Below are 10,193 nucleotides of genomic sequence, written 5' to 3' on the forward strand. Positions count from 1 at the left end.
GGTTTTGTCCTTGAGTTGATGTTCTCCAAAAGGAAAAGAGGTCCTAGGGGAGCTTTGGCCTGCTTGTGTCCATGCCCCAGTGAGAGGAGAGGGGCCGGGTAGAGCCCCTGGCGGGGCAGAGACCCAGGCCTGGCGGGAGCTCCCGGGAGCACTGCTGGCTGGTCTTCGGGAGATGCTGATGTGTGTGTGGGACCCGGATGAAAAGTCTGCTGTCTACCAGCTTCACTTGCAATCCCGACACTGTGAGCCTGGGGGGAGCACCTGCCCTGGGCAGCTGTCCCCACGTCGGCCACTTGCACTTCCAGCGAGTGACACAGCGTAGGTCACGTAGACAGTCTTCTCATGATCTCAGAACCTCCCACCCGTTCGGCTAATCACACATATTTCACATCGTGAGACGCGTTCCCCACATACCGTCAGGATCGCAAGCTGCCCAGGGCACTGTGATTCCACCTTCTGTCCCCAGGCCCCGATCCCCAGTGACAACCGGAGTTTATCTGTGAGTACATCCCACAGCCAAGGGGTTGTCGTGTCTCACCTCCTCCGATTCGTTTTATGAAAGTTATTAGCACCGATTTTCCTTTTCAGGACGTGAAATACTGTCCCCCACCCGCTGCCTCCCACACATGTGATGCTGGGAATGAATCACTGTACCTGAAGCAGACTCTGGGAGAGAGGTCGCCCTCGGTCCCCTCTGGGGTAAGTCCTAAATTCAGGTCCAGTATCATGTGCTGCCCCGACGTCGTGTGGAGCCTCGACGACCCAGCCCTAAATTTCCCACCTCGTTGTGTCCTGTGGAGAAGGTTCTAGTGAGCCAGCCCCTCATTAGGGCACCTGCTGTCGTCCTGCTCATCCCCACGCGGCAGATTTCAGGTCCCTGACAGCCATGGTATTATTCCTATGACCCGCTCACATCCTGTTTGCAAACTAGGGGTCACCTCGCCTCCTCCTTCTACAGAACCGCCCTCCACAGTCCCTCTGTGGTCACACTATCCCATGTGCAGCCCGCTTAGGCTCCTCCATGGCGTGTCCTGTGTGGCATGATCTGCGGGCAGTGCCATCCTCCTCCCCCTGCCTCAAAATATGTGACAGAAAAAGTGTTGTCATCTCACCTGTCCCCTGTCACACGGTGAGCTGTGGCCACCTTCCTACCTGCGGAGCGGGACCCCTCCCTCCTCAACCGGGTGAAGGAGGCACACGCCACCTTCTGCTCCGGGGAAGGAAGCACCGTGGCCCGGGAGTCGGCAGGGTCCCCTGGACTCAGGTTTTGCAGACAGAGTCCGGGAGAAGCTCCGAGGGAATGTGTCCCTTCGGGCTGAGTCGAGCAGCTGGGTCCACTCCGTCTTCCTGTCAGAGCCTTTCAGAAATCACGTGAGTGACTTCACGGAGTGTAGGAAGAACCATTGGACCCATAACGGTTTTGAAGTCAATACGGCCATGGAGCCAGACCAGGGTCCCGAAGAAGGCCTCTCAGAAGCCGAGACTTTCACCAGAGAGACTTCTAGAAGGTGACATGGAGCAAAGTGGTGTCGGGGATTAGAGACAAACCATTTCTACTGAGGTGGCCACCGGCTCCAGGGCCTGACCGGTCCTTCCCGGAGGAGTCAGAACCGCGTGGGACTGTGCGGAGCAGGGCCCACGGGTGCTGCGTGGCCAAGCGCTGGAGCCACGTGTGGGAGAGAGATACCAGCTGTGAGCCTGGCCACATCGCTGACCCTCAGTCTTCAAATGCACAAAGCGGGAGTAAGGACACCTCGGGAACCGGAAGTGGGGGAGCAAAGGGAAGTGCTCATCCAGCTCTTGTCTCAGCGGCTGGTCCTGGGTAAATGCTCAGCGAAAGTAATTATCCTTACTGAATCTTCCAGAGCCCTTCGGGCACATGGAAATAAGAAAGCTTCCTGGAATGACCTGGGATTCAGCTTCCTGGAATGACCCCAGAGCCAAGCTCTGGGGAGCTTGGCAGGCATCAGCTGGGGAGGAAGTACAGCAGGAATGTGGGTGTGGGTGTGGGTGTGTGGGTGTGCGTGTGTGCGTGTGTGTGTGTTTGCGTGTGTGTGAACTTGCACTGACGTCCGGGGATAAAGAAGGGTCCCTCATTCATTCAGCCTAAAACCAAGAAGGTCTGAGCAGACCATCCCAGTGGAAGGCATACGCATTCGGGACTGACTGTACTTGAATCTTACATTTGGCTCTTTCCCTGGGTGGGGATAAGCATTGGGACCCTCTCTCTTGAGGGGTGAAGGCGGCAAGCCCCGGTGCCAGTCAGCCCCATTGTCAGGAGGGCCAAAAACAGGGACTCGGACACCATTCTGTCCCCGGAACCATGCTGTTTACACCTTCATGACGCCCTCCAATCAATCCATGAGATATCCACCACCCTCGCATAAAATAGGCCTGCGTAGATGATTCTGCCCCACCATGGGCTGCTGTCAGTGTTCTGAGCGGTCTAAGGTGGGCCAGGCTAAGCTATGATGGGTAGCCGGTTAGGTGTGTGCTCAGTGCCCTTTTTCTTGACTTAGGATTTTTCCTACTCAGGATGAGTTTGTCCGGAAGTAATGTCATCGGAAGTCAAGGCAGATCTGCGTTAGTTTCCCGTTGCTGCTGAAAATCAACACCGCGACTTAGTGGTTGAAAGCAACACGTATTTATTTCTTAGTATTCTGGGGTTCAGAGAGTCTCGTGGGGCTAAAATGGAGATGTCGGCAGGGGTGGATCCTTCCGGAAGTTCTGAGAGAAAACCCTTTCCTTGTTTCTTTCAGCTTCTGGAGGCTGCTGGCATTCCTCAGCTTATGACCCTATCACGTCATCCCAACCTCTTCCTTCCATCACCACATCTAACACTACTGACGGATGAAGGGGGCTCTGGGTGGCTCAGTTGCTTAAGCGACCGACTTCGGCTCAGATCATGATCTCGTGGTTCACAAGTTCGAGCTCTGCATTGGGCTGTGTACAGACCGCTCCGAGCCTGGAGCCTGCTTCAGATTCTGTGTCTCCTCCCCAGCTCGCACTCTGTCTCTCTCTCTCTGTCAAAAATAAATAACACTGCTGTCTGATGATCTGTCTTCCTCTGTAAGGAATCTTGTGATTACTCAAGTCCCACTCAGAAAATCCAGTCTAATATCCCCATCTCCAGAGCCGTAATGACAAGTGCAGATCCCGTCTTGGCTACAATAACAGTCACAGGTTCCAGAGATTAGAACATGGACACATTTGAGAGCCACCATGTGGATACTATATACTGTCCTGTATTTAGTACATATTATATACACTACACACACTCCCAGACACACAAAGACACATGTGTGTATGCTAGCATGCATGTATATGTGTATATATATACATATGTATAAAGATTTTTAATATGTGTATGTGTTTCTTTATATGTGTGTGTATATGTACACATATATGTACACACATATATGTACACATATGTATACATATATAATTTATTTTCAGAAACGGACTCATGTAATCATGGGAGTGGACAAGTCACGTGTATAGGATGGGCCACCTCCAGCCGGGACACTCAAGCAGGGTCCACGCCGCAGGCTTGCACAGAATTTCTTCTCCAGGAAACTGCTTTTGCTCTTCAGGCCTGCAACTGATTGGATGAGATGCACTCTTATTAGTGAGGGTGATGTCTCTTCCTCAAAGTCAACCGTCCACGTCTGCAAAATATCTTCGCGGTAGGACCCGGACTAATGTTGGCCTCTGTCACCGCAAACTGCAGCCTACCTAGTTGACACATAAAACCTTCCGTCACTGATGCGGAGATCAACGTTTTCCATCCAGTTGCACGGCATTTTCAGCCCCTGTTATTGTGGATACATTTTCCCTTCTTTCTCTCTCCTCTCCTGAACCCCAATACACATCTGTGTGCGGGCTTGATGGCACCCCACAACCCCCGAGACTCCGCTCATTTTGTTTCACGCTTTGCTCTCTTTTCCTCGGATTGCATAGTCTCTCTCTATTGACCTCTTGAGAATTTCTGATTGCTTCTTCAACCATATGTACCCGCGACCCCTCGCAAGATGTTTTTCATGTAAGTTGACTTGTAAACTCCAGAATGTCCGTTCGGTTCTTTTTCACGATTTCTATCTCCTTGTTGGTTTGCTGTTTCATGAGGCGTCCGTTTCCTTTAGTTCTTGAACGTGGCCACGAGGGCTGCCCGGCCGTCTTGGTTAAACGTGACACCAGACTGTCTCAGAAGTTTGTCTTCTCCAGCTTCATTGAGGGATAATTGACAATAAAAATGACGTATATTTAAGAGGTCCCATAGAGTGATTTCACACACACGTATATTGTGAAGTGGTGGCCACAGCAAGCTAATTAATCACTGCACACAGTTACCACTTGTGCGTGTGTGCTGAGGACACGTTAGATTCACTCTCGGCAAATGGCACGTGCACAGCACAGTGTTCCCTATGGTCACCATGCCCACACTGGTTCCTCAGAACTCCGTCCTCTTGGAACTGAGTGTTTGAACCCTGTGGGCCACATTTCCCCCACACCCTCATCTCAGACGGATTCTGTTACCATTTCCTGGCCGAGAGTGGGTCACACTTGCCTGTTGCGTTGATGCCTCAAAGTTTTTGGATGAAACTGGATACTTCAGGTAAATTATTGTCTCAGCGCCGGATATCGATTCCCACTCTTTCACCCCACCTCCAAACCAGGGCTTTTGGTTGTTGTTTTCTTGACTGGACTCAGCGACTTGCCTGGATGATTTTAGTGAGGCTGATTTTCCTTCGATGAAAACGTCCACCTTCTCCCCGCAGAGGGACAGCTGTGTGCCCCCCGCAGTTACCTTACCGGGAGGGCGGTCTAGCAGGACCCTTCCCCAAGGTCTCTTTCTCTGTGCCCTGTGTTAGGCTCTCTTCCTCCGTGGCTTCAAGCAAACTGTGAGGCTCCAGTAATTACTGGTTAATGGCTGAGTGTTTTCCACCAGGCCCTGGGGCAGAGAGAGCTCCCCAGTTTGAATTTGCTGGTTGTCTTCAGGGCTATTTCCAGAGATTTGAAACGATGGTTTACAAAAGTATTTTTCACCAGTTATGAGTGTCTCACTGGGCAGGGTGAGGTGGGTTAGCAGTTCTCATGACACCATCTGGAATGGAAACCCTGCACTCACTGTAATCCAGCATCCTGAAGAGTAAGAAAATGTTATTAAAAAAGAAATAGTGAGGGGCGCCTGGGTGGCTCAGTCGGTTGAGCGGCCGACTTCGGCTCAGGTCATGATCTCACGGTTCGTGAGTTCAAGCCCCGCGTCGCGCTCCTTGCTAACAGCTCAGAGCCTGGAGCCTGCAGATTCTGTGTCTCCCTCTCTCTGCCCCTCCCCCATTCATGCTCTGTCTCTGTCTGTCTCAAAAATAAAAATAAACAATAATGAAAAAAAAAAGAGAGAAATAGTGGGGCTGCATGGGTGCCTGATTCAGTTGAGTGTCTGACTTCGGCTCAGGTCATGATCTCATGGTTGGTGAGTTTGAGCCCCACATTGGGCTCTTTGCTGTCAGCACAGAGCCCGCTTTGGATCCTCCCTTCCCCTCTCTCTCTGCACCTGCCCTGCTCATGCAGCCTCTCTCAAAAATAAACATTTAAAATAAAATTTAAAAAAGAGTGAGATTTAAAAAACAAAAAGAAAAGAAAAACCAACTACGGGTTACTTGTAGCATAATACTTAAAGACTTGGGGAGAAATACTTCCCTCTGTACCAGTTTGTCCAAACAGGACAAAACAATGCAGATGTGTTTCATTTCCAAGAACTGAGTCAACACCACCACCACAATCTATTGTGTTCTGGTCTGCACTTTACAAAAGTCTAAGCATGTGTCTATTTCTGTCTTTATTGAATAGGAACGAATCTTTAAAAGGGTAAGTATCTTTACTCATACCGTGCTTCAACACTTCCCTTAAATACGGCAAACTTCTTTAGAAGGGGACTCACTCCCTAATTCACTTGAATTTCTCAAATTCTTAAGTTATGTAAGCAGGCTGTATTATTCCATTTTGAGATTGGGAATTTGAGATAGAAATGAGCGATGTCCTCTTATCCAACTCGGTGCCCTGAGTTGGACCCGTGGAGGGAGCAGGGCCAGTATTGCTGGGGGGCAGGCAGGGCCCGGGCTCCTCAGGCACTGCGTCCACTCTGTGTCCCGGGGAAGGGCGGCTTCGCCCGGCTGCCATTGGCCGCTCCCCCAGCCCACAGGTATAAAGCCCGCGTCCTCGCAGATGCTGGGCGCCTGCAGTCCTGCCTTGTTCTGCCAGTCGTCGGGGCTCGGGCCAAACGGAGAGATGGGTCACTGCCTGTTGCTGCTGCTGCTGCTGGTCCTGTCCTCACAGCTGGGCTTCCTACAAGGTGAGTCCCTGGGGAGCACACGGGAGGGCAGTGAGGACGACGAGGATCGGGTGAGTGGCAGACTCCAGCTCCAGAGGTGACCGCTCTCTCTGACTCTCTGTCTGCCTGTCTCGTCATGACTCGACCCAACGGGGAAGGTTACCATGTGAGTTATCATCGAACTGGGGACATCTGGCTTTTGTAGGGATACATGTCTCCGTCTTTCTGCTCGTACCTTTGTTTGTCATAATTTCATCTAGTTCAACACTTTTCAGGCTGAGATGTGCTGGGACTCCCTTCCTTGAAAAGTTTAAGATTTCGATCGTTGGGTTATCCTGTGGAGTCGGGATGGTCCCTCGCCCCAAACGTGGTTCAGATGTCCGGACACGTGATGCCACATCGCACCCAGAGGGAATGGCAAGGCTTTTCACTTGCCACCTGAGGCTTTCTGGGGAGAGCAGGGCCCGAGTCCCACTGGTATCTCAGTGGCCAAGGAGCAGGGAAGGGAGACTGGCTTGGGATTTACATGGCACTTGGGAGAGGGCAGGGGAGGGTTCCAGGATGCAGTGAGGTCTGTATGGTTGGAACCTCCCGCCCATGCCAATGCAGAAGCCCCAGGACCCATGTGTGGGGCAGAAGGCGTGAACCCGGAGAGCTGTCAGCTATCAAACATCAAAAAATGGAGCCAGATATTTTGTTAATGGGAACAAAATTTAGGGTTCAGTACCACTGTGGGACACTTAGATTGAATCATAAATTAGCCATTCAGAGGCTCGATCATTTTCCACAACTGCTCGCTGACAGGCGTTGCTGAAAGCAGTGTGGGTCTCATATCACCTTCGATGCAAAACTCTATTAATTCAGCTATTGCCGCTGTGGGTGTCGGCATACGTACATATTAAAAGCCATTTATAGTTGATGCACATACACACACACACACACACACACACACACACAGACTATGACAATTGTTCAAACACAATTAAGATACAACTAATTTGTTTTGTAGTCACATTATCACCACAAAATAAATGAGTTCATGTTCCATGTAAATAGTAACACTGAATTTATCACAGCATTCACAGAGTCAGATGTTTTACCTTCTACAGAATAGTGCCCACAGCTTTCATCTGACCCCGTGGATTGACTGAAAAGTGCAATGGTCGCTGGCGGCATTTCTTTGCAATGTTCTCCGTCTGCAGGTGGAATGAGCCTATTAAGAGTCCACGTTTCTTTTTTGGCACGTGCACTGGAAGACTCAGAATAAAAAACATGCCAAACTGAGGCGCCTGGATGGCTCAGTTGGTTAAGCATCCGACTCTTGACTGAGGCTCAGGACGTGATCTCAGGGTCGTGACATCCAGCCCTGCATCGGGCTCTGCCCTGTGCCTGGAGCCTGCTTAAGATTCTCTCTTTCCTTCCTCCCTCCCCCACTCACGCTCTCTCTCTCTCACTGTCAAGAAAAAAATGCTGACTGAATTCTGACAACACTCATTCCATGAATCACAGGGCCAGGCTGAATGTGTGCCTGCACTTCTAGAGGCTGCCTGCAGGGGGCAGTCCTGCTCACTATGATCTGACTGCGGGAAGAGGTAAGACCTCTGCACCTGCCCCACCTGAATCCACAGGTCACTGAGGTCCATGTGTGAGGACAGAGAGTGGCCAGGGAAGACGGTCACCTGCTGCCATCAGGATGCAGCACAGACACAATCATTTCAGCTCACACTCGAGGAGCCTGAGATGCTGACCCTCAAGGGACACGCAGACCCGGATACCTCCTGAGGGCTCCCTAGGTGAGACCCCAGGACAGGCCTCCGGATGACAGGTGTGAGTCAGGCAGCCACAAACAGCAGAGTGGTGGCCAATAGTCATTCTGCATTTTCTTCCCTTGCGCCTCTTGTTTGTCAAGGAAGCTATAACCCTGAACACAAAAGCACAGCTAACACTTTAAACCGCTTCTCCATTTCATTTTGCTGCTGCTGTCGTTGTGTGCTGAGTGCTGCATAAGGCTAAGATTGGACCTGATGGCTCCTTGCTTTGGTAAAGTCATTCCCCGTATGAGAAAATTGGTCTCTCACATCTAATAGGAAATTCCTAGGGAAGAGAATTCATTAGCCCAGTTGGGTCAAATGTCCACCATGTTTACAGTCAACTCAGACCAGAGGAGAGAGTCTTGTAAGAATCACATGGTTTGGCCTTTGAGGAGGTGTGTCCACACCCACCCCCCAGCCCATGGCAAGTTGTGAGTCTGTGACAAAGCCGCACTGTTGCCATCCTGAGATCATTAGCAGGTGACGACCAGTTAGAACCTGTCTTTTCTGAGGAGGGAAACCTCATGAGTAAAGGAAACTCCCAGCGGATGAAAATCCTGCCTCCATACAAGTGCCCGGGGTCATCAGAAGGCGTGGCTTAGCATCAGAGCGTCTTTAGCGTCTACGCGGGATGGACAGGAAACTGGATCAACGAATGCGTCACGGGTCCTCTGCCAAGCCTGACCAGAACTGGGCTGCCAGCGAATGACTCCGCTCCATCCCCAGCATCAGAACTCATGCATAATTTGCATGTGTACAGAGGAGCCCTGGGACAAGGAGGTTTGGGGGACAGGCTAGGGTCCTAATGATGAAAGAAGCCAGATAGACAGCAGTGGGATTTCTGACTGTCCAGCCCTTGTGGATGGATTTGAGTTGAACGGGTTCAGAGTCCACCACCCCAAAATACATCAGGTGACAAAGGATTATTTTGAGCTGAAAGCAATTTCTGAGAAGCAGATACAAGAACAACTCTCTGCCCTCTAGGGAGGGCAGGAGGATGCTTGGTCACTAGGGGAGACCTTAGACGCCAGCCCTGAGGAATCGACATAAGGATCTTTACTAAGCAGCCCTTCCATTCTTTCCCCCATATGGTTACCTTCCCATATTTGGCCGCCTGGGGAGGTATAAACCCCTTTCCTTTCCTTTTGTCACTTCTGAACAAAGTGGTTCTTTGTTAAGATGCTGTAGGAGCGCCAGTGGCGATCATTCACTCGAGTTACTCATCCCTGGCTATGCTCGTGCATACACGTGAGTGATGCTGGTGTCAACACGCTCTGTTTGGTTTTCCTCTTCTTCTTCTTCCTTTTTTTTTTTTTAAATGCACGTGGTACAAAGAAATGTCAGGTTAAAAAAATAGTTTATTTAGGGGTGCCTGGGTGGCTTGCTCAGTTAAGCGTCTGACTCTTGGTTTCGGCTCAGGTCATGATCTCACGGTTCATGAGTTCAAGCCCGATAGTGGGCTCTGTGCTGACATCTTGGAGCCTGGAGCCTGCTTCAGATTCTGCGTCTCCCTCTCTCTCTTTCTGCCCCTCCCCCACTCGCACCCTTTCTCTCAACAATAAATAAACATTTAAAAAAAAATGGGGCGCCTGGGTGGCTCAGTCGGTTAAGCGTCCGACTTCGGCTCAGGTTATGATCTCGCGGTTTGTGAGTTCGAGCCCCACATCGGGCTCTGTGCTGACAGCTCAGAGCCTGGAGCCTGCTTCGGATTCTGTGTCTCCCTCTTTCTCTGGCCCTTCCCTTCTCGAGCTCTGTCTCTCTCTCTCTCTCTCTCAAAAATAAAAAATAAACTTTAAAAAAAAAAAAGAGCTCAACTGACTGAGCCACCCAGGTTCCCCTGGTTTTCCTCTTCTTGATCTGCCTTTCCCAGGTAGCCACTGGCGGCATCCAAAGGTGTTCCTCCCTACAGAGTCCTGTGAGGAAAGGAGCCACAGGCAGAAGTGGAGAAGCTGTTTCAGGACAGTGTGTGAAGGGGAATTTGGGGACCAGCGCCTCTCCTGCCGGCTGGCTCTGTGGGGAAAAGGAGGACCCGACATCATTGGTAGGCACAC

The 10,193-nt window shown here is 50.9% G+C and overlaps 1 long non-coding RNA gene across 1 annotated transcript; it reads left to right on the top strand.

Annotated features, from left to right (window-relative positions):
* Positions 1 to 256: 256 nt before the first annotated feature.
* On the top strand, positions 257 to 4,252 carry LOC122200717. The gene is made up of 3 exons (XR_006193900.1): positions 257 to 499; positions 589 to 699; positions 3,457 to 4,252. It is a non-coding gene; the product is annotated as an uncharacterized LOC122200717 (long non-coding RNA).
* Positions 4,253 to 10,193: the final 5,941 nt, after the last annotated feature.

The sequence above is a fragment of the Panthera leo genome, chromosome D1, assembly GCF_018350215.1.
Source record: "Panthera leo isolate Ple1 chromosome D1, P.leo_Ple1_pat1.1, whole genome shotgun sequence".
NCBI classification, from domain to species: domain Eukaryota; kingdom Metazoa; phylum Chordata; class Mammalia; order Carnivora; family Felidae; genus Panthera; species Panthera leo.